We start from the raw sequence: 25230 nt of genomic DNA on the forward strand, positions 1-25230 counted from the left end.
AATTTAATAAATATCAGAAGGTATCAGCTAAAATGACTTGCCGTATGAGATGTTATGGTTATATAATTTGAACATACGAAAGTATGAAAACACATCCACGGCAATGACACTGTCTTGCCCAGCTCAGGCTCGGGAGAACATTGTTTTCACTGTGAGAGCTTTGCCAAAGGTTACTCTGAGATGCCGTTTCCTGATGTTGTAAACTTTAAAGCGTTTCAGATAATCCTGTTTTCCTGAACACGCATACAGACAATAGAAGTATTAGAGAGAGAAGTGGGAGAAGTATGTTTTCATTAAATCCACAGTGTCTCGCCTAGATTTCTCCAAATGCATCCATATAAAACTGGCCAAGCTGGGCAGCCTAAATTCAAATCATCTGATCTGAAAATGTCTGCATTACTTGTTGGCGACTCGTTACTGAAGTATGTTGGACGTTATACGCAGAAAGAAGGGATCGTGACAAGGTCACTGTCCGGAACCAAGGTGGCTGACATTCCCGATCTCTTGTGGGACATGGAGAACTTTAAGGTAATAAACAGTTCAAGAATGTCGGATTGTGCACAGAATGTGAAGTGATATGTAGGTAGATATAATACTAATCTATGGATATAAGCACATTTCAAGATACATGTGTGAGGTTTTAAGTTGTTTTTGACAGCACGGGCCAAGCCGGGCTGAACAGAGACTAAACACTTTTGATTGAGACTATATTGTGAATGGAGAGAGAAAAGGGCTAACTTTAACGAACCAGTTATCTTTACATGTGGCATTTGATAACATTACAGAGTGATATTTCGGTAGATATAATACCAATCTATGGATTTAAACCCATTTCAAGATACATCTGTGAGGTATAAGGTGCGTTTGAGCGCCCAGGCCAAGCCGGACCGAAAGCTTGTGATACTGTGTCTTTGTTGAGAATGTAGAGAAAATAGGGCTTCACTTTCAGCGACGTTTTTGCTTCAAATACTACGATTTGAGACTCTGTGAAGTGATATGTAGGTAGATATAACACAAATCAAGATATATGTGTGAGGTTTAAGGTGTTTTGACAGCACGGGCCAAGCCGAGCTGAACAGCGACTAAACACTTTTGATTGAGGCTATGTTGTGTTTGGGGAGAGACAAGGGCTTAACTTTAAGGGAGCAGTTTTCTTTACAGACAGATGACAGACAGATTATTTATTAAAGTCTCACCCCTGTTATACATATATACAAACTAATTAAACATATATTTACATAGGGCCATTCCATACGGAATTATGAGAGACTAAAATTCTTTAAAAATTGCATGTACATGTATTATGAATAACAATAATTAAAAGTTATATAATACGGATTTTCTCCTTTTTAAAACAACATGGCAGGTTTTGGCAGCTATAAAACAGATATTGCTATTGGACAGGATAAAAGCAGTTTTTTTGTATATCAGTAAGATTACTAAAATTCTGACATAGGCTATCACAAGTATTTAAAAGACTAAAACGTTCATCCCTATAAACCGGACAATTAATTAAAACATGAACTTCGTCTTCAACACAGTGTTTACAATAAAAACATTTTCTGTCGTTGAGTGGAATATTGTTGTATCTACCCAGCTCAATATTAATTGGTGCAGTGCCGGATCTGAACTTAGCATATGCACTTCTGTATGGGCGGGGCATGGGATGAGTTACGTAAAATTCTGGGGTATAAACATCCTTAAAAGTACCATAAAAGCGTAGCTTATTTGCCCCTGTTTAGATGGACCACAGGTATTCCCTACCGATTCCTTCCACTCATGTCTATAAGTATCAAATAATTTCTGCATAACACTTTGTACAATAAACCTGGAGTTAAAACTATTAGTGGGGAAATAAAGTGCTCAAGATCAACATTGGCTAACTTTTATGAATTTTAAAATTAAGGTTCTTTTTCTTCTAAAAGCCCAAAGGTTACCCCAAAGAAAAATTTTGCTCGTTAGTCGATATTGATCCAGGTTACAAAGACGTATATAAAATCTGACAACACTGCCCCACTGGCGCACGATAGGGGGAGTCCAACCCATGTCACCGCTCACAGCTGCGTTGGGTGCAAACTTTTTCACACCCAAATAGAACCGCAATGCACGGTTTTGCACAGCGTTCACACATGACATGTTTTGTGTTCCCCATATACATGCGCCATAATCTAAAACAGACCACACCATGGAATCATAAAGTTTGGTAAACAATCGGTACTCCATACCACCAATGAGCTTAAACTTGGAGATTAACAAACCTAGGGCTCTGCTGGCTGAACTTGCTGCGGCCTTTGCCATTCTAGAATAATCTAGATGTTCATTAAGTAACAGGCCCAAATAACAATAAGAATCAAGTAAAAGTAGTATCAAGGCCTTTATGGGGGCAAGATCTATTTTTAGCTATGGGCCTTTATGGGGGCAAAATCTATTTTTAGCTATGGGGCTTTATAGGGTCAAAATCTATTGTTAGACTTCACATAGTCTATTTTTAGATGATGAGTCACTGCTCTCTATTGTATATTGAGATCTATGGTGTGAACATCTGGTGTGTCTATTTTTAGACCATCAGTCTTTGTCTCAGGTCTATAGTTAGACCTATTGTGTGCACACCTGATGTGTCTGTTTTTAAACTCGGGTGGGTATATAAAGTCCACCCGAACAGCCTCATGTCATACTCAGTCTCTGAAGTCATTAGTGGATATACATTCAAGTGATTGCACACATTGTGGATATACCAGAGTGCATTTCTCATTGGATTATACTGTGTACACTGGATTACTAAACAACCTTGGATTATACTGTCTACTGGATATATATTTTCATCAGCCTCTCAACTGTACATCAACAGAACATTAAGGTAAGTTACCCTTCACATTTGTGGAAACATACTAACATCAGAATAGAGAATTGAAGCAACTTACCTCATGTGATCCATAGGAAATCCTCAGCACACATACGTCCATGAGCACATATGTCCATGAACAGCACAATTTCACTTAGAATAGTTCCATGAACAGATAGATCCAGTCCAGCAGGTATATCCATTATTGAGGCAAACAGTGGTGGTAAATCTAGATGTTTAGAGGGGTTGAAACAAGTAACCCATTCATGTGAAGAAACAGATTGATTCATACTGTACTCCAACAATGAATGACTCATTTGCCCACCCGTAAGTCCGACCTACAGCCATTCAAAGCTATGTTTACGGGAAGGGAATCCCCTCTCCCACACAAGCATGAAGATTAAGAAAACAAACGTATAATGGAGTGAAAAATAAATAACTTCAAATACATGTTACCGAGTGTCCATGTTAATACTTTCTTTTAATTTGCGACAGCCTCCGAGTGAGGTGTGCCATGGTCATTCTGCCATAACATTGCCTCTCCCTACGTTCAATGACCCAAGAAGCATGACGGCCTTCACGCCCATTGAAGAAACCAGATCATAGATCGCGTCCCCGCCGCCATTTTGAAACTCAATGACACTATTGAAATTATAAAAAATGAAAATCGTGGAAATCATAGTTTGTGGAGAATATAAGAATCCCTGTAGAATCGCTATGCATACAGAATATTAGAATCCCTGTAGAATGAGCAACATGTGTTATGTCAATCCAACACAGTAATATGAATAAACTTCGGTGTGTCACACAAATGTACATGATATACACTATTCATGCGAAAATTATGCGTTCTGTGTACTATGTTTAACGTTCGCATTCAAAACAATGACAACAACATGCTTAACTCCCCAAATATCTGGATGAAAGTATGTCACTATTGCGTGTCAGGCTGCCATATTGAATGTTTAAGACTTGCACAAATAAAATGTTAGTATTTTTAACATGAATTCGAGCTCCGTACATTGGGAATGTAACACAAACTACCTGGACAATCCGACACCAAAAAACATGTCTTAAGACAAACACTTTTTTTCCTGTTTGAAATACGTACAGAAATACAAAATAAATAGAATAAACACAACCTTAGCATGTATTACAAAATGTACATGATATACACTATTCATACGAAAATCAACTTATACATTCGTTCTGTGTGCTATGTAACACCCATAACGTCGTTAAAGGCATCCAGACCATGAAAACAACGGCTTGAAATACTGTTAGACACTGCATAGATCGACTTACCAGTCCAGAGTTAAAAAATCCACAATACATCCATCACATTTGTGTATTATAATCCATCAAGTCACAGAGTAACACGTCGCACCACCCCTGTACCTCTGCGCTCTCAGTCAGACAAAGTCCCCATGTGCTATCACTCGAACAAAGACATTTTCGCGCGGTTTTAGGGACACACGTGTCTCAGCCTAAAACCGGTTCTGTGTCAAACCGGTTCGCAAACGACACTTTTAAAACGGCCACATAACCAAACCGGCTACATATCCCAAACGGCTGCTCACATTTCTAAATGATGTCTTATTTTAAGTGTATATATGAATAATAATAATGACATACTATTTATTTGGCATGTTGCCACAATATGATTGAAAATGACACAATACTGTAAAGTATGGTTCAGGGTGAATATTTGTTTTATTTCAGATGGATCTCCAGGCCAAAATAGATTCTTTTGATGACTATGCCAGTTTGATCAAGTGGGCAGAAGAACACGGGCTGTCAAACGATGAGCGAGTAGGTATGAGGTCTGTATGCTTGCTGTGTAGACAGACAGAAGATCAGTCCGTTGCAGCAACAACACCAATAGCAACACTTGAAGACCAGCTGGTAAAAGATCTTCAATTTACCCCTGAGGAAATGGAAGAAATGTCTTCTTTATATGATCTCAGCTCTAATGACAGTCCCTCCTTGGAGAGTATTGATCCAACATTAAACAAAACCAATGATCGACGACAGAAGGGTTTACCATGTTCCTTCTGTGGAAATACATTTAGGAGAATGCCTGATCTCAGAAAACACAGGATGACCTGCCCTAAGCGTTCTACAGATCTGTCTACTGACTCCAATCCTCCAAAAAGACAACGTACTATTAACCAGTATGGTGGTGTAGGGTCCCCCCTCCCTGATGCTGGGTCTCCTAAAACTCAACCCTATACTTTTACAAAGAAGAACACCAAGACCTTTGCCAAGACTGGAGCTATAAGTACAACCTATGAGATCAAATTTAACGACGAATGGCAAGGTCAAAGTCTCAGGACTTTGTACACTGAGCTTCAGGATATGTTTGAAGAGGTTCTACAGCAAGCCACCCCTGATGATGTTCAGGAAGGGGATTTGGGGAGAATCATTATCCATCATCAAGCCTTAAATAAGGCTATTGTGGTACCTCTACAACCTCTGTCCCAGTTACATGCAGAACTGATCATGAAACACATTGAGAAAGTGTTAAACAGTCGTGAAGAACTAGCCATGAATGTCTCCTTTCATGTGGATATAGGAATCATACGTATACCTCGAGGCGGTCGATCCAACAAGACCTTAATGCAACTCACAGGTCCAAACAACTCTATTCATCTGAAACGATCCATAGTGCAGATTGTCAACGAGGATAACCTATGTATGGTCAGAGCCATTATTGTGTGCTGGGCCAAAGCTAATCAAATTAGTCAAGATGACTGGAAGAAACTCATTGGTCATACTCAAACACCCTTGATAGACTTAGTACTCCAGTATCGGAAATGTCCCAAACATTTTTCTAAAGATTTAACAAAAAAGTCACGCCATGATCAAGGAAAGTTGGCCCTGAAGTTATGTAAATTGGCAGGTATCCCTACAGATCGTGCCTGTCATTTGAATGATATTCCAGCTTTCGAGAAAGTACTAGGATGTCAGATTCTAGTGGTCAGCGCTGAAAGAGGGAACAAGTTTATCCGGGTTGGTGATCAAGAGTCAGAACAACCCAAACTCTTTCTCTACCTGGTCGAAAAACCACAATCTCATTTCCATGCCATTGTCAACATTACTGGATTTTTCTCTGCCTCATATTTTTGTGAGCGGTGTTTGAAACCTTACAATAACAAACTGTATCATTCCTGCTCTGAGACCTGCATTGTATGCCATAGCCAAAAGTGTCCTGAAACGGATACTCCATTGACTTGCCGACATTGCCATATGACCTGTAGATCACCTGAATGTTTCCAGCGCCACCAAACTGGAAAAAGAAATGTAAAGAATGGTACATACACACCCTCAAAATGTGAGAGTTTCTGGAAATGTACCATGTGTAAGAAAGTATTATGTCGAAGTGAAAGGGACCCCAAATTACACCACTGCGGAGAATGGAAATGTCCTGGATGTCAAGAAGTGGTGGAACAAGATCATCTTTGTTACCAGAAACCTAATGAAGTGGACGAGACCAAGAGTAAATTTATCTTTTACGACTTTGAATGTCGACAGGATGAACAGTTGATGTGTGAAGAAGGTTATTCGCCACAAGGGCCCTGTCCTACCTGTCCTGCTGATAACTGTCCCCATCAGTCATCTATTTGTCAACATTGTCATCAATCCTGGTGTGGTAAATGTCAACATGTTCCCAACTACTTGGTGGCTCAGTCAGCCTGTCCTGTTTGCAAAACAGAGTCAGTCGATGAGGAATCCAAATGTCATCACTGTGGTTCTAGATGCCCTGCCTGTAATGCAAGGGACATGAAAACCAAACAATTTAAGGAACCTCCTTGTGAAGAAAGTTGTGGATTTCGTCAAGTGATTTTCAAGGGAGATGGAGCTCACATTGAATTTTCAAGATGGCTCTTCAGTAGCAATCATAAAGACTTCACAGCTATTGCTCACAATAGCAAAGCCTATGATGGATACTTTCTTTTGGAGTACATGATAGATCAATCCATGTATCCAAGCAAAATCATTTACACTGGTTCTAAAATTATGTACATGCAGATTGAGAAAGGCCTCAACATTAGAATCATAGACAGTCTCAACTTTCTTCCAATGAAATTGGCCTCCTTACCCAAAGCTTTTGGACTGATAGAACTGAAGAAGGGTTACTTCCCACATTGGTTCAATTTGAAGGAGAACCAAAATTATGTTGGAGCTTTTCCAGATCCTCACATGTATGGAGTGGACTACATGGGAGCTACAGACAGAGATGCATTCTTGTCATGGTACGGCCAACAACATGGACAATTTGATTTTTCTAAAGAAACGAAGGAGTACTGTATCTCAGATGTCACTATACTCAGAGAAGCTTGTCTGAAGTTTCAGCAACTGATGATGGAGGCCACAGGCGAGGAAACGGAAGGAAAGATCATTGAGGGCGTTGATCCCCTTTGCAAACTCTATCACTATAGCCTCCTTGTGCATGAACATATTTAAAACCAAGTTTCTGAAACCTCACGAACATGTCAGACTGACTGATGGACAAACTATCACAAACTGGATGTCTTCCAGACCCTCCGAAGAAGAAGATGGGTCATGTGATGTCAAGCTCGAGAGTGGTCAGTGGATGTCACAAAGACAGCTTCAAAAGAGGGGTATCATTGTCCATGAAGCAGAAACAGTTCCAAGCGCCATTGCTCAAGTACCATGTCAGGGGTATGTTGGACATGGGCAATATAGTAAAGTTTCCATTCAATGGTTAGAATGGATCATGCATTCAGAAAATATTGACATACAACATGCCCTGAATGGAGGTGAGCATAAGGTGTCTGGAACCAACTACCGAGTGGATGGTTATTGTCCCAAAACAAACACAGTACTGGAATTCCATGGTTGTTGCTACCATGGTTGTAAGACATGCTTTCCACACGCCAGATCATCGACCATACTCCCCAGGACCAAACAGTCTATGGAAGAACTTTATGCTCTCACCTGTAAGAAATCATGGGTGTTGAAACAGAAAGGCTACAAAGTGGTTGCCATCTGGGAACACGAGTTCCACCAACAATTAAAGGATAAACCAGACATGAAGGTTTTTGTCAGTACACTGGACATACAGGATCGCTTAGAGCCACGTGACTCCTTTTTTTGGCGGCAGGACCAATGCCAGTACACTTCACTACAAGGTGAAAGATAGTGAAGAAATTCATTACGTGGACTTTACAAGTCTCTACCCATGGGTCAACAAATATTGCCAGTACCCTATTGGACATCCCCAAATCATTCACAAGAATTTCCAGTCTTTGGATCACTATTTTGGAATTGCCAAGGTGAAGATATTACCGCCTAGAAAACTCTATCATCCAGTACTCCCCTATCGATCTGAAGGCAAGCTAAAGTTTCCTTTATGTTGTACCTGTGCTGACGAGGAGCAACAGACCCCTTGTGAACATTCAGATGAGCAGAGAGCCATCCTAGGAACTTGGTGTACACCTGAAATTGTGAAAGCCATTGAGAAAGGATATAGAGTGATCAAGGTGTATGAGATTTACCACTGGTCAGAAACAGCTCAGTACAACCCTGAGACAGGACAGTGTGGATTGTTTACGGATTACATCAACACCTTCTTGAAGTTAAAACAACAAGCCAGTGGATGGCCAGCATGGTGTGAAACGGAAGATGACAAGGAGAAATACATAGCGGACTACAGAGAGAAGGAAGGTATACAACTGGACAAGGATCACATAGAAAAAAAACCCAGGACTACGATCCCTGGCTAAATTATGTTTGAACAGTTTCTGGGGAAAATTTGGACAGCGTTTGAACATGAAACAATCAGAATTTATCCATGACACAGAAGCAGAAAAGTTCTTCCAGATGTTGACAGATCCTACCAAGGAAGTGACAGATTTTCACATACTGACAGATCGGATTTTACAGTTGGAATATAACCATAAATCTAACTTTGTCCCGGAAGATAACAAGACCAACATCTTCTTGGCCACATTCACCACTGCTTGGGCAAGACTGAAGTTATACAGTGTCCTAGAAAAGTTGGATCAACAAGTGTTGTATTATGACACTGATTCTGTGATCTATGTAGCCAAACCCAATGATTACAAGCCACCACTCGGAGATTATCTTGGTGATCTTACCAATGAACTGGACAATAATGACTACATTGAGGAGTTTGTGTCTGCAGGGCCCAAGAATTATAGTTATGAAACTAAAAGGGGAAACATGTGTGTAAAGTCCGGGGTTTTCTTTGAATTTCAAGAACACCCAACTCATCAATTTTGAAGCCATTCGGGACATTGTACTTTCACCCAAGAGAGACAAAACCATTATAGTAACCAATCCTTCCAAGATCTCACGAGAGAAAAGGAAACGGAAAATCTACAATAGAGAAGAGAAGAAAAAGTACCAGATGGTTTATAACAAACGGGTCATTCAGCCCAACTTGGACCCTTTGCCTTATGGATATTAGCCTCTTCCTCCCATCATCAACTAACCAATACTTCCCAACATCAAACAAAAAACCAATCATCCAACCAATCATCCAACCATCAGTCAACCAGCCAACCAGCCAACCAATGTCATATCATCAGAGACCGGGCCGGAGGACCCGTGAATTGTAATTGAATAGTAATGGTTTGTAGGGGTTGTGGTTTTAACAAATCAACCCCTCAATCTATTACTTCACTGGGTCTTCTGAGCTAATCTTCAAGCTGTATGGGGTCCCTCTGTGTCCCTGAAGTGTCCCTCTGTGTCATTCATGTATCCCTCGAGTGTCCCTCTGTGTCCCTCATGTGTCCCTGAAGTGTCCCTCTGTGTCCCTCGAGTGTCCCTCTGTGTCCCTCATGTGTCCCTCATGTGTCCCTCTGTGTCCCTGAAGTGTCCCTCTGTGTCCCTGAAGTGTCCCTCTGTGTCCCTCAAGTGTCCCTCTGTGTCCCTCAAGTGTCCCTCATGTGTCCCTCTGTGTCCCTCAAGTGTCCCTCTGTGTCCCTCTGTGTCCCTCAAGTGTCCCTCTGTGTCCCTCAAGTGTCCCTCTGTGTCCCTCTGTGTCCCTCTGTGTCCCTGAAGTGTCCCTCTGTGTCCCTGAAGTGTCCCTCTGTGTCCCTGAAGTGTCCCTCTGTGTCCCTCGAGTGTCCCTCTGTGTCCCTCATGTGTCCCTGAAGTGTCCCTCTGTGTCCCTGAAGTGTCCCTCTGTGTCCCTCAAGTGTCCCTCTGTGTCCCTCAAGTGTCCCTCTGTGTCCCTCAAGTGTCCCTCTGTGTCCGTCTGTGTCCCTCGAGTGTCCCTCTGTGTCCCTCTGTGTCCCTCATGTGTCCCTCATGTGTCCCTGAAGTGTCCTCCCAAGCTATATACGTGTCCCTCTAAGTTGTTTTATCAGTTGAACTGGAACCATTGAGCAGTCACAACATGGGTCGTGTCAAGAAAGATTGTCCTGTGCCTGGCTGTACTGCAAAACAACTTTCAAAACTATCCAATCATTTATCACAAGTACACAAGATAGATTCTGATGGAAAGAAACCTTGGCTCAAGAAGAAGAACAGAATGACTGAAGTTCAACCCACTACGCCCAAGTCAGCCATTACTTGGAGTCCTAAAGCTGTGATTGATCCGACTAAACCTTGGTGGGAAACACAGAGTTTAACACCTTTTGAACCCTGCTCCAGTATTTGTGTGTCTGGACCCACAGGAGCAGGAAAGACGCAGTGGGTGTATAAACTGTTGCAACATGTGAATGGCATGTATGTGAAGGATCCACCCCAGAAAATATTGTACTGTTATGGTGTTTATCAATCTCTGTTTGACGACATGGAAAGAACCGTGCCAAATCTTGTGTTCCAACAAGGATTACCCACCGAAGCAGACATTGAACAGTTTTCCTCTGATGGACAACATGGGCTCATCATCCTGGATGATCTTTTACATCACGTGTTAAGTTCTAAAGACATGGAGTTGTTATTTACACAAGGCTGTCATCATCGACTTCTGAGTGTTATATTTATAACTCAGAACTTGTATTGTCAAGGCAAGTCAGCACGAACCATAGCCTTGAACACGTGGTACCTGGTCTTGTTCAAGAATGTGCGTGATACCTCGCAGATAATGACCCTTGGAAGACAATTATTTCCTGGCCGGGGTGGTGTATTAGTGGAGGCATATACTGATGCTATGAAACAGCCTTATGGATATTTGGTGTTGGACATGTCTCCTCGTACAGAAGACAAACTACGACTCAGAACCAGCATTTTTCCAGGGGAAGATCCCGTTGTGTATGTGCCAAGAGTATAAATAGTCGTCATTAAGACAGACTTTATCATTTGTAGACATGGAGTCTCAAGCTGACGACTGTCACGTGTCTCTGAATATTCCCACAACAACCAACGTGGAACTCCCCCCTGTATTGAAACGTACCATTATCTCTCTATGGTGTATACTTGTGTTGTTAATAACTGTGGGATACATACTAACTCTAACATGGAAGGATAGAAGCATATTGGTAGGTAGTCCTCTACCCATGGACTACATTGTGAATGACAGTCACTACACATATGACTCAGTTGGAAGAGACTATAAATAGCAGTGCCTTTGTTTGTCATGGTCAATGAGGGGAGTCATCCATGAGTCAGAGAGTTGTGCTTATAAATTGTGTTGAACATTGAATGGAACGTCATTATGTCTAAGACACTCAGACAGAACGGATATTTCTTACGGTTTTTGCAGGAGAATACATCCCCTGTTCAAAAGAAGGTGCTGTTGCAAAGTGTGACTGATGACCAGTTAAAAGCCTTGGTAGAGATTATTTATAATCTGTTACACTCAGATGTATCTCTGTCAAAGAAACATTTGACTGCACTGAGAAAACACAGAAAAGTACTTCGGTTTCTCGCGGATAAAACCATATCTAAGACAAAGAAACAGCAATTACTACCCAAAAGTGTGGCTGTCATTAGTTTAGTGTTGAAGGTTGTTGGACCTTTATTGAAGACTTTGTAATGGAGCATATCCAAAAACAGGTGCTCATTCCTATGGATAAATATAAACGACTCTTGAAAAATCGTGTGAATCCACTGAGTGGTGGTGGTGCAATGGATACGTCATCAGATGTGACTCATCATACCACCATTGATGAGTCAGAACCCATGGATACCAGTTTGATTCTGAGTGTTCTCCCCAAACCTTACAGACAGAGAGGTGCTGCTTTATTGAGACACATACAAAATGATCCCGACCAAAGACTGTCATGGAATCGGAAAGGTGTACTCATCTACCAGGGTCAAGTCATTCAGGGGAGTCATATTGCAGACTTACTCAAGGACTCACAGTATCTGTATAAACGTTTTCAACCCAAGGGAATGACTGAATTCTATCAGGCCTTAAAAGACATACACGTGCCGCAAGGACTTGTAGGCAACAGACAACGTCTGGAAGTGGAAATGAATTCCAAAACACCTGAAATGACACTGAGGCCTAAACCTCCGGGAATACCAGCGCATACTCAACAGAGGAAAAAGAAGAAGCCTTTCAAATGGATTACATTGTAAATTTATGTGATTGTAAAGTAGACTGTGGGTTGACCCCTAACCTGTAGTTCTACTCCTGTGAAACGGGGTCATTAAACATTGAAAAACATGTATATCTTGTTGTTTGTCTGTAGACATCTATAATAATAACAGAACACAGTGCCATACCTCCCAACCGTCCTTCTCCGATTGGGGACTTCTGTGGGCTAGCTAAATTTAGTTTTTTTATGTTTATTTCCAAGTACATTATCTCATCACTATGAACATGAAACATAGTTAACCATCACTAAATCTAGATAGTATGGACAGTTTTACATACATGCATTAAAATACTTAGAAGCATAGTCATACATCATGGCATCATTGACCATTGTATTTGAAGTGAAACTACTTTGAATGTCATACAACACATATCCTCTACATTTCATCATAATGTAGTAAACACAATACAGTCCACAAGTAGAGCTGTCACTGCTTTGAAGTACTTTGGTATTGTATTCATAACATGATCCATTTTTAATTAAAAAGTCTTGAAATTCTCTTCGATAGTAACTGGGTCTTTCTCCAAAGCTGTCAAAGAATTCTCCATAATTTGGTGAATGTAACCAAATAGCGATCCAATGCTGACCTCGTTGTGTTGAATCGTGGGTATTGACGATAAAACCTCGAGGGTAGGAGATGATTTTCTTTGGAAGTTGGTCTGCTGCACCTATTTTAACATTAAACTGTTTTGTGATTCCATCCGCATCAAGGGCACACATCAGTTGGAGTGAATTCATGGTGTAGAGTACAATATATTTCTTGCGTTATCCACTGTCAGCATGAGATTATCCTCAGAATAGAGAATCAGATTTGTTGTCTCAGGTAATGCTGTACTAAACTGAACGTGTAGCCTTACGCTTCCTCTTTTTATCAGATCCAAGTAGTCGTCTTTCAAATGATAAGGTTCTAGACAAAACTGGTACAGAGCATATCCGCCGTTAAAGTCGTCCCTGTTGATATCCAACCCTCTGGATGCTCTTCCTTCAAACAAAGTATTATAAGCTGCAATGTACTGTTTATCAGTTACTCGTAGGGGTTCCCCTGGTAGTGATTCTCCATCCACATAAAGAACAATAGAACTGAGATTATACATTTGAAAATTAAAGGGAGATTTGGTGTAACTTCCATTGACGGCTTCTGCAGATACCAACGCTACTACAATGTTATTGGGGACCTTGTTTTGAAACAAATTATCCACTGTGTAGTTCAGCTGTCCTTTGGGTAAAGATACAGTTTTTATGTCACTTTTGGTGAAAGGATACTTTGCAGTGTGATGGGTGAGAATTTTGGCATGACTGGTGATGATGGCTGAGCTGGGTCGAATCTTACACATTCGCAGATAGATATCTTCTATTTTCACCTTGTAACTGGGTGAGTCTTCTCCAGACATGAGATTAAACGCAGCAGGGGTGCGGAACATTCGTATTTGTAAATCCACGCCATTAATCAAGTAGCGTTTTGAATCCATCAGATCTTCATAGAGAGGTCCACACATATCCACGGTTCCAAGACGAGTGTATTCATATCTTCCAAATAAACCTAGGTTGCTTGAATTAGGATCAGGTTCGTCCAAATAATCCGCACTGTCTTTGTAATAGAGTTGAGACTGTAGTAGAGATTGTTTCACTGATGTGGTTTCGTTGAGAAGAACCTTGATGTAACTCTTGTAAGGATATAGATTGGTCGAACTCGTAATGAGTTTTCCATTGAGAGACAAATCCACTTGAGAGAACAGACTTTGAAGCCATAAATTGACTGGTGCTGTTTTTTCATCTGGTGTAATGTCTGTTCCATCTGTTTTGAGTATCTTGGCTTGCACATGTAAGTGAGTTCTCCTCAAGTCAATGTAATCTACCCCTTGTCCTGAGATGTTAAATTCAATGGGGCTGGAATCGGTTGTAATTTGAGACGTTGGTCTGTAGGTCATGTAATACTGTTTATCTACCGCTGCATAGGTAGGAGGTACAGTGAAGAGATCAAATTCATCAGTGATAGCTTCAACGGACACACTTTCTGTGTATGAAGCCATTATTTCTTCTTTTTGACGGGTATGTCCAAGTTATCTCCAGAGCCACTTCTTTTAGATGTGTACAGTTTGCGCTTCTGGGAAGAACTGTTTTTTTCCAGCTTTAGTTCCCCTTTTTATAGGTTTCTTCTGCATCTGAATAAGAGCCTTGGCCTGTTCGACCACTTGTTGAGTAGGGGTAACGAAATTAATCTTAGGTTGCTCTGTGGTTTCTGGTTTTTTGTTTGTCTTTCTTCCACTCTGGATCATACAGTTCCAAATATCGATCGACAGACATCATGGCAGATTTTTCTCCTCCACGTGTTATAGAATGATAAGGGTCTCCTTTCCCTTCAGCCCTGAGCATGTAATATCGTGTCCATTTTTCAGCATCGGGTACGAAGAGTTTGTATCGTGGATTATTCATGATGAAAACCAAAATGGGAGCGGCCTGAGGTGAAGCGTCACTGTCACTGGTCCACGGATAAATGAAGCTTGATTGCCCCTATGGTCTGTTATATAGACATCCACAGTCTGAAAATCTCTGAGATTCATAGGGACATACTGACACTGAGAAAATGAAAACGAATGTTCTTTTCGGTTTCCTATGAGACATAAATGTCTGAGTAAAGGTTGTTTTGTTTCCCCTACATGTGATGAATCGCACAATGAGGAATAGACATATAAGTCACGACGTTCCGATTTTGTTTTATCTATGTCCAAGGACAATATAGATATTTCTGTCAGTCCTATCCTCCACCTTTGGTCAAGATGTAATGGTTCATTCAAACTCACTCTGAAGTTATAAGGTTTGTTGTTGGGATAGAGGTGTTCACTATCTGTACTTCTGATCGTAATGTATTTATCCATGTTTTGATTTAATCTTGGGATTTGGTAACAGGTATCCTAGACTGGAACTGAGGAGAGCTGTCCACAAATTGGAGTTTCCTCTGCCCAAGGACAAATTGACAATACACGTAATCACCACAATGTAAATAATGATGATTTGAGAGAAAAACACTGTTTCTGTTTTGGCCACTTTTCGACCTAGCAAAGTCCAACTTTCACCAGACCTGCTGCGTGAGAGAGGATGTGTCTCTACTGTCTCTTCCATCATAAATGACTTTGAAAAGAGTTTACATTGTGTTTTTATACTGTTTCACTTCTGCTTCTGGGATCCAAGAATTGTATTTTTTCGACCAATGGAGCCATTTCACTAAGACTTCTTTCCGTTTATTTCTGGTCCTCTTTTTGACTATATCTTGAATTCTATACTCCTGATCTGGGTTTTCTATCACTGCTTGTAGCTCTGATGAATAAAAGGCACCTTCAATAGGATCACCACCCCAATCTTTCAGCTTGTACATGTCATTGTCTTGTGACCAATATCTTCTGATGACTGTTAAGATTTCACCGGACCATTTCTCCTGGTATTCTCTGTCAAAAGTTCTCTTCAGATGACTCACTCTGACTTTGTCACCCACCTTGAAGGTGAACTTCTTTTTACTGAGTTTAAATGTTTTGGGTTGAATTAAATACTGAGAAAGTCTTACTTCATCTTCATTTTTATGAGTTACACTAACAGGCGACTGTCCTAACATTCTGTGTTTGGTATGGTTGTAACTCTTGACTACATCTGGTAAAATATCCACATATCTGTATGTAAAGTGTTTCAACATGTAACGATACAGTCTCATTTTAATGGTTTTAATCACTCTCTCAGCATAAGGGGCCTTGGTTTCATTCAGTGTAAACATCTGGGTTACATTATGCTTTTTCAAAAAGGCTTTTACCCATCGATTCTTAAATTCTGTGCCCATGTCAGATTGAAATAGTTTAGGTTTTCGTGTTTCGGTTTTCCATAAGTTGGTTAATGCTTTCACCACGTCTTGACTTTTTGTAGACATGAGTGGAATTACCCACAAGTAACGTGAAAACAGATCTATGATGACTAAGAGGTATTTGACCCCATCATTGTACTTTGCTAGTGATACCATATCCATGAGATCAGACTGCCAGTGACTGTCTAAACCTTCCACCACATACTTATTTCTTGGAAACTTTCTCCTAACTTGATGAGTCATGGTATAGTTCTCCTGACCTTTCAGCCATTTCTTGATTCGATGTAGACCAATTTTAAACTGACCCTCAGCTTTGACAGCTTCGTATAACTTCTTGGGTCCAGCATAACTACCAGGATGTTCTGGATCATAATAGATCCTATTCAAGTAGTCTTCCCAAGGTGCCATCTCAAACACAACTAAACATAACTCACATACATCATACTATTTAAGCAAAACCCAAGACAAACATACAATACAATATTTTATTCACAAAAGACAATATTTACAACAACAGCTTTTCACGGGCATACATTAGTGTTTTTCCTAACAAGTTTTCCCCTGGCCATTTCCAGGGTTTGTCAATATCCGGATGAGATGCATCAATTCCTATTCCCCATCTTTTATCAAAGGGGCTAGATTCAGCTAACGGCTTAGGATAGGATTGAATCAATACGTGTTTCAAGTCACTGTTCTGGGAGAATTTAGCCATTACAGCCTTTGTCATAACATCAAGACTGACAGTGTCCCACACTTTCTGAGTAAAGCCTTTCACACATCTCCCAAGACGTTTTTGCTTTGCCGGTGAAGTCTCTTGTTGTATGCACTTTGCACTGTTCAAATCTCCAAAGTACATTGCTTTAGAGTACATGTAACACTGCTCAACACAATTAAATGTAATACCATCCAAGGTAAACACAGATGGATGAAAGTTGCTGAAGGGTGACTTCCATCCATAGAAACAGAGTCAGTTACTCCACATGTCATGTCCATTGGGGTTGCAGAAGGAACACTGGAGGTACCCCATCTGATTCTGATGATCCTCTTGTGCCATACAGGGGACCATGCCCTTCAGTTCGGGCACAAAATCAGGCATCACTTCCACACAGTATCCTAGTTTCTTCCACTGGTCCAGGGACAGCAGGATACCCTTGGCACGAGGAACCATAGATTGCATAGAGTTATCCCAACAACACTGTCGAATCTCTATACCCGTACTATCCATCGCAACAAACACATTAGCTCCCAAATGCCACTGTGGGTTAGGTTTCCCTTCGTTGACAGCCTCCTCAATGAATCGAATAGCTCCTGGGAGATCCACCCAATGTTTCAAGGTAAGCACAATGCCTCGCTTGGTTGGATAGGCCGTGCCACCCGGGTATACTTCATACTTCCTCACATGAATGTTCAATACGCCATCCCATGTCTTGGCTGTCACATAGACGTTGTCCCCCCAGATGTAAATGACATCTGGGATCCTGAAGTTCTGTCATCTGCTTGTCAGTCTCTACCCCCCAGCAATGTCATCGCTTGTATCTCTCCACATTCCTGCAGTGCTTTGCAGAATAGGGTGTAAGCATGAGGGCCCCGTCTAGGAAGCATATCTAACAATTCTCTGACCCGATCAAAAGACGTCCGTGGTTTCTCAATAATCTCAGCTTTCATGAAACAAGTAAGCACACCAAACTGCATCAGTTTGTCGACCACATCTTCTACACGTTGTATACTTGTCACGAGATCGGAGCGGTTCTTCCTGAGGATCTCGCGGTGAACGGTTTCCATCTTCGAGGTGAACAGCTATCAGTAGAGTCAAGAACATAAGATCCGTACGTAGCCCGACTGAAGTCAGAATGATATGGAGGACTGTTCGGGGGGACTTTATATACCCACCAGAGTCTAAAAATAGACACACCAGGTGTTCACACCATATGTGATCTAACAATAAATATACAATAGAGAGAGCAGTGACTCATCATCTAACTTTTGAAAATAGACTATGTGAAGTCTAACAATAGATTTTGACCCTATAAAGCCCCATAGCTAAAAAATAGATCTTCCACCCCATAAAGGCCAACGGATACAACATTTGACGTTATCATAGATTGACATAATTGCATTAAAAATCCTACCCCTAACATTTTGTGAGAGTTTTCCCATAAAATATTCCGATCAATACAATCATATGCTTTTCTAAAATCTATAAAAGCAGCAAACGTGGATTTTTTCATACTTTTTCTTGTTTCTATAATAGATGTAACACTATATACATGATCTATGGTAGATCTGCCCTTTCTAAACCCGTTTTGATTATCATGTAAAAGGCCATTGCTTTCCATGTATTCACTCAGTCTGTTGTTCAGTACCCCACAGTAAAGCTTATAACTGGCACTGGCTAACGTTATACCCCTGTATGCGAGCGGGTCCCTGGGGTCATCCGTGGAGGTCTTTGGGATTGGTGTGATAACGCCTTTACCCCACATAGAAGGGACAACACCCTCGATAAAGCATACATTAAAAAGGCTATGTAGAAATAACAAACAATTAGAGTTTTTCAGCACTTCGACTGGAATAGCATCGATACCCGGCGATTTACCTCCCCTTTGCTGTCAATAAAGCCCGCTGCACCTCCCCCCAACGATATAGGTATATTGAGCTCACTGTTACTGTTACTGTTTGTGTCACGTGGCACACGTGTACAGTCAGAACTAATATTAGTGTTGAGTAGATTCGCATACGCATCTCTCCATGTCCCTAAAACAGTGTCTATATTTGAACTAACGGAGCCATCAGACAGCTTAACTTCCATGGGGATAGTCTTTTTCCTCTCAAAACCCACGCCCACTTTACCTATCTTCCTCCAAAACTCTGAAGTATCCCTTTCACACAAACTCTCTAACTCGCGTAAGGTGCCTGTCTGGAAGTCACGCTTCGCTTTCTGAACTTTCCTATCAAACAGATCCCGTTTTAGAACATACTCATGTTTAAGATTCGCTCTACCCATCCCCTTACATTCACACCATCGCCTTTCTGCAACACACATGTCGTTCCATAAAAGTGCCAGTTGTGGAGTCCACCATTCCTTAGCACGGCGACGCTTTTTGTTTCTAGCATGGGAATCAAGGAGTATGGTTTTTTGTCGGCAGTATACTGTGCATTTCATTTTTGACACTATTCACAAACGAGTTAAAAGCAATGTCTACATCAGCCTGTACAAATTGGGATGACTCTAATTTATTGACAATGTCCACAAGTGACCGATAACTGTCATCAGATTGCATAAAGCTATCAGGTATATTAGACGTATCACATTTAACCCTAGTCTGCTGCTGACGAGTACATGGTGTAGGGTCACAGGGCGGCATATCTAAATGTATAGACCATGTTAACATTGAGTGGTCTATCTTTAACACCGTCTGTGGGTTTACAAGCCCAACACACCCGGCCCTAGTGGCTACATCATTTGGCCTAACAACACACATATTCTCAATCCTATATAACATGTCATAAGGACAAAGACAGTAATCAACCACAGATGTACCCTAGTGGATATGTACGTAAAATCATTACAAACATTTTGTCTTCCATTTACCATACATAAATTAGCTGATATTAAGAAGTCTGCTAAAAGTCTACCATAGGTGTTGATTGTTGAGTCAACTATTACACGCTCGGGTAGGCAATCGACACCTTCTACATAGTCCAGCAGGTTACCACATCTACTGTTAAAATCGCCACAGATAAAAGTCATTTCAGGAGAATAATACTTGACTATCTGTAATAATAGGGTATATAAAAATCAATTGCATCTATTTGCCTTGTGGAGTTCTCAGGTGGGAGGTAACACACACATATAACAAAACTAAATTGAGGATGTAACTTGTCAACAAACTTCAACCATAGAATACCTTCATAACTACAATCTAAAACTGAAACGTTAAAACAATCATAGAAGGCACTCTTGATTAAAAACCCAACCCCGCCCGATCCGCATTTAGCTCTAGTATGTGTCAGAGTTCTATTATGTCCGAGCCACACGTAGCCATCTACGTCTATCTTCTGGGTTCCCTTTAAGTGTGTCTCAGCAATTCCAATAATGTCTAAATCACATTCAGTTATACAGTGCGAACGTAGTACGAAGTTTTCAGACAGTTTATCACATGAGTAGCCGCAAACATTCCAAAACCCGCATTTGACCTAAAACCTGCGTTGATTGGACTGGGAACTGTGACCTCGATCCTTCGAGCCACCAGCGTGACGTTGATTGGATGGGTATCTCGAGTCACGTGGCTCTTGTTGATCAACAGACGCACGTGGGTAAAAGTCGTCGCGTTGTGCCGATCTCTCGCCTCCCTCACTGATGTCCCTGGGGAGACGATCCACACCCCGTCCGTATCCATCCCTCCCCCTCTGATAGTGCTGTCTATCCCGGTCTGTTCTCTGTAATCTGTTTACCCTCTCCGACAGTGTCCACAAGTAGCTTCATGTTGCTTTCTAGTATACGTTGTTGCAGTGGTTTGTCGCTCTCAACATATATATCTTTAAAGTTTCTCGAGTCTCTTAACCTTCTTTTCCCACTCAGAATTAACTTCTTATCGTCTACCGATGTGCATGTTGCGATAATGACGCCTGGGTACCTGCTGTTGTTGGACTGCTTTCTCTCGGCTCTATTCATCTGTATATCTCGGAGCTTTAGCCCATCGTGAATAATGCCGTTCACCTTCGACACCACGTGCTCATGCACAGTCTCAGGAACATTCTTTAGCACTATGTTGAGCTCAACAGTTTCTGATTTGGCAGCGGCAGCGTATGATTTCAACCTCTTAAGTTCAGTTATTTCTTTCTGTACATACTCTTTTTGCATTGAGTGCGTTTCCTTGACACTGGAGAGCTCTTTGTTTATGTCAGAGAGTGCTTCCTTGAACTCATTTCTCACAAACTTTATTTCACTATCCAGCATGGACTTCATCTTAGAAAGTAATCTGTCTTCCATAGAGTTCTCTTATCGAAATGCGACGTTAAATTATCAATAGCAGACAACACATTAGCTAAGCCTTTCTCACACTCGGGTGGACAGTGATTACCGACATGGCGCCCAGCTACGGGTGAAATACAGTCATTATGTTGCGCCGATTGGGACTCACCCTTTTGTTTCTTATGTGTAGTATCCATATCATCGTTATCATCGTTGGTCAACTGTCTTTTCCTTTCTTCTGATTGACTTTTCCCGCCTTTCGGAGTGGCCGCTTGGGTCGTCGCCATTACTGAGTTCACAAAATCTTGTGATGATTCCAAGTCCAGACTCATAACTCACACCTTATGCAGTATAATCAGCAATATATTCACTAAAAACACAATACACATCCAGCCAGTCGTTGTGAGACACTTTTAGGTCCGAACGTTGACTAAAAACACTTAAAAGACAGTCGAAGGTATAAAATTGAGTGAGAGCTGTCACCGACACGTCCTCACAGATCAAGGGAGATAATAGATAATAGATACATGTTGCATTTTATAACATTACAAAGCGATATTCAGGTAGATATAATACCAGCCTATGGATGTTGCATTTTAAAACACACATCAGGATACATACGTGAGGTTTAAGTAGTTTTTGACAGCGCGGGCCAAGCCGGGCTGAACAGAGACTAAACACTTTGATTGAGACTATATTGTGAATGGAGAGAGAAAAGGGGTAACTTTAACGAACCAGTTATCTTTACATGTTGTATTTTGTAACATCACACATTGATATTTAGGTAGATATAATACCAATCTATGGAATTAAACACAAATCAGAATACATGTGTGGGGTTTAAGTTGTTTTTGAGAGACCGGGCAAAGGCGTACAGAACGCTTGTGATACTGTTTGTTGAGAATATGTAGAAAAGATAGCTTCACTTTGAGCAAGGTGTTTGCCTCAAATACAACGTTTTGAGACTGTGTGAAGTGATATTTAGGTAGATATAATACAAATCTATGGATACAAACCCATTTAAAGAAACATGTGTGAGGTTTTAATGTGTTTTTGACACCACGGGCCAAGCCGGGCTGAACAGAGACTAAACACTTTTGATTGAGACTAAATTGTAAATGGAGAGAGAAAAGGGCTTCACTTTAACGAACCAGTTATCTTTACATGTTTCATTTGATAACATTACAGAGTGATATTTAGGTAGATATAATACCAATCTATGGATTTAAACCCATTTCAAGATACATCTGTGAGGTATAAGGTGCGTTTGAGAGCCCTGGCCAAGCCGGACCGAAAGCTTGTGATACTGTGTCTTTGTTGAGAATGTATAGAAAATAGGGCTTCACTTTGAGCAAGGTGTTTGCTTCAAATACTACGCTTTGAGACTCTATGAAGTGATATTTAGGTAGATATAACACTAATCTATGGATTTAAACACAAATCAGGATATATGTGTGAGGTTTAAGCTGTTTTTGAGAGCACGGGCCAAGCCGAGCTGTAGAGAGACTAAAAACTTTTGATTGAGGCTATGTTATGAATGGAGAGAGAAAAGGGCTTCACTTTAACGAACCAGTTATCTTTACATGTTGCATTTGATAACATTACAAAGTGACATTTAAGTAGATATAATACAAATCTACGGATTAAAACACAATTCAAGATACATCTGTGAGGTATAAGGTGCGTTTGAGCGCCCAGGCCAAGCCGGACCGAAAGCTTTTGATACTCTGTCTTTGTTGAGAATGTATAGAAAAGACAGCTTCATTTTGAGCAAGGTGTTTGCTTCAAATACTACGCTTTGAGACTCTATGAAGTGATATTTAGGTAGATATAACACTAATCTATGGATATAAATACATTTCAAGATACTTGTGTGAGGTTTAAGGTGTTTTTGACAGCACGGGCCAAGCCGAGCTGAACAGCGACTAAACACTTTTGATTGAGGCTATGTTGTGTTTCGGGAGAGACAAGGGCTTCACTTTAACGGAGCAGTTTTCTTTACATGTTGCATTTTATAACATTACAAAGCGATATTCAGGTAGATATAATACCAGCCTATGGATTTAAACACACATCAGGATACATGTGTGAGGTTTAAGTAGTTTTTGAGAGCGCGGGCCAAGCCGGGCTGAACAGAGACTAAACACTTTGATTGAGACTATATTGTGAATGGAGAGAGAAAAGGGGTAACTTTAACGAACCAGTTATCTTTACATGTGGCATTTTGTAACATCACACATTGATATTTAGGTAGATATAATACCAATCTATGGATTTAAACACAAATCAGAATACATGTGTGGGGTTTAAGTTGTTTTTGAGAGACCGGGCCAAGGCGTACAGAACGCTTGTGATACTGTTTGTTGAGAATATGTAGAAAAGATAGCTTCACTTTGAGCAAGGTGTTTGCCTCAAATACTACGCTTTGAGACTGTGTGAAGTGATATTTAGGTAGATATAATACCAATCTATGGATATAAACCCATTTCAAGATACATCTGTGAGGTATAAGGTGCGTTTGAGAGCCCTGGCCAAGCCGGACCGAAAGCTTGTGATACTGTGTCTTTGTTGAGAATGTATAGAAAATAGGGCTTCACTTTGAGCAAGGTGTTTGCTTCAAATACTACGCTTTGAGACTCTGTCAAGTGATATGTAGATAGATATAATACAAATCTATGGATATAAACCCATTTCAAGATACATCTGTGAGGTATAAGGTGCGTTTGAGAGCCCTGGCCAAGCCGGGCTGAACAGAGACTGAACACTTTTGATTGAGGCTATGTTGAAAATGGAGAGAGAAAATGGCTTCACTTTAACGAGCCTGTTTTCTTTACATGTGGCATTTGATAACATCACACATTGATAGTTAGGTAGATATAATACTGATCTGTGGATTTAAACACATTTCAAGATACATGTGTGGGGTTTAAGTTGTTTTTAAGAGCCCGGGCCACGGCAGACCGAATGATTGTGATACAGTGTCTTTGTTGAGGATAAGTAGAAAAGATAGCTTCACTTTGACCAACGCTTTTGCTTCAAATACTACGCTTTGAGACTCTGTGAAGTGATGTGTAGGTAGATATAATACTAATCTATGGATATAACTACATTTCAAGATACTTGTGTGAGGTTTAAGGTGTTTTGACAGCACGGGCCAAGTCGGGCTGAACAGAGACTAAACACTTTTGATTGAGGCTATGTTGAGAATGGAGAGAGAAAAAGGGCTTCACTTTAACCAACCAGTTATCTTTACATGTGGCATTTTGTAACATCACACATTGATAGTTAGGTAGATATAATATTAATATATGGATTTAAACACATTTCAAGATACATATGTGGGGTTTAATTTGTTTTTGAGAGCCCGGGCCACGGCAGACCGAATGATTGTGATACAGTGTCTTTGTTGAGAATATATAGAAAAGATAGCTTCACTTTGAACAACGCTTTTGCTTCAAATACCACGCTTTGAGACTCTGTGAAGTGATGTGTAGGTAGATATAATACTAATCTATGGATATAAATACATTTCAAGATACATGTGTGAGGTTTAAGGTGTTTTTGACAGTACGGGCCAAGGCGTACAGAACGCTTGTGATACTGTTTGTTGAGAATATGTAGAAAAGATAGCTTCACTTTGAGCAAGGTGTTTGCCTCAAATACTACGCTTTGAGACTGTGTGAAGTGATATGTAGGTAGATATAATACCAATCTATGGATATAAACCCATTTCAAGATACATCTGTGAGGTATAAGGTGCGTTTGAGAGCCCTGGCCAAGCCGGACCGAAAGCTTGTGATACTGTGTCTTTGTTGAGAATGTATAGAAAATAGGGCTTCACTTTGAGCAAGGTGTTTGCTTCAAATACTACGCTTTGAGACTCTGTCAAGTGATATTTAGGTAGATATGATACTAATCTATGGATATAAACACATTTAAAAATACATGTGTGAGGTTTAAGGTGTTTTTGAGAGCCCGGGCCAAGTCGGGCTGAACAGAGACTGAACACTTTTGATTGAGGCTATGT

General features: G+C 40.7%; 1 protein-coding gene and 1 long non-coding RNA gene across 5 annotated transcripts in view; both read left to right on the plus strand.

The window, feature by feature from the left end:
- LOC124257769 overlaps positions 1-25230 on the plus strand; it is a 202720-nt gene that overhangs the window by 26223 nt on the left and 151267 nt on the right. The window lies entirely within an intron of this gene.
- LOC124257779 lies at positions 2778-24012 on the plus strand. The gene is made up of 3 exons (XR_006893367.1): positions 2778-2857; positions 6297-6305; positions 24002-24012. It is a non-coding gene; the product is annotated as an uncharacterized LOC124257779 (long non-coding RNA).

This window comes from Haliotis rubra, unplaced genomic scaffold (genome assembly GCF_003918875.1).
Source record: "Haliotis rubra isolate DU_JTF1 unplaced genomic scaffold, ASM391887v1 Scf672, whole genome shotgun sequence".
Lineage (NCBI taxonomy): Eukaryota > Metazoa > Mollusca > Gastropoda > Lepetellida > Haliotidae > Haliotis > Haliotis rubra.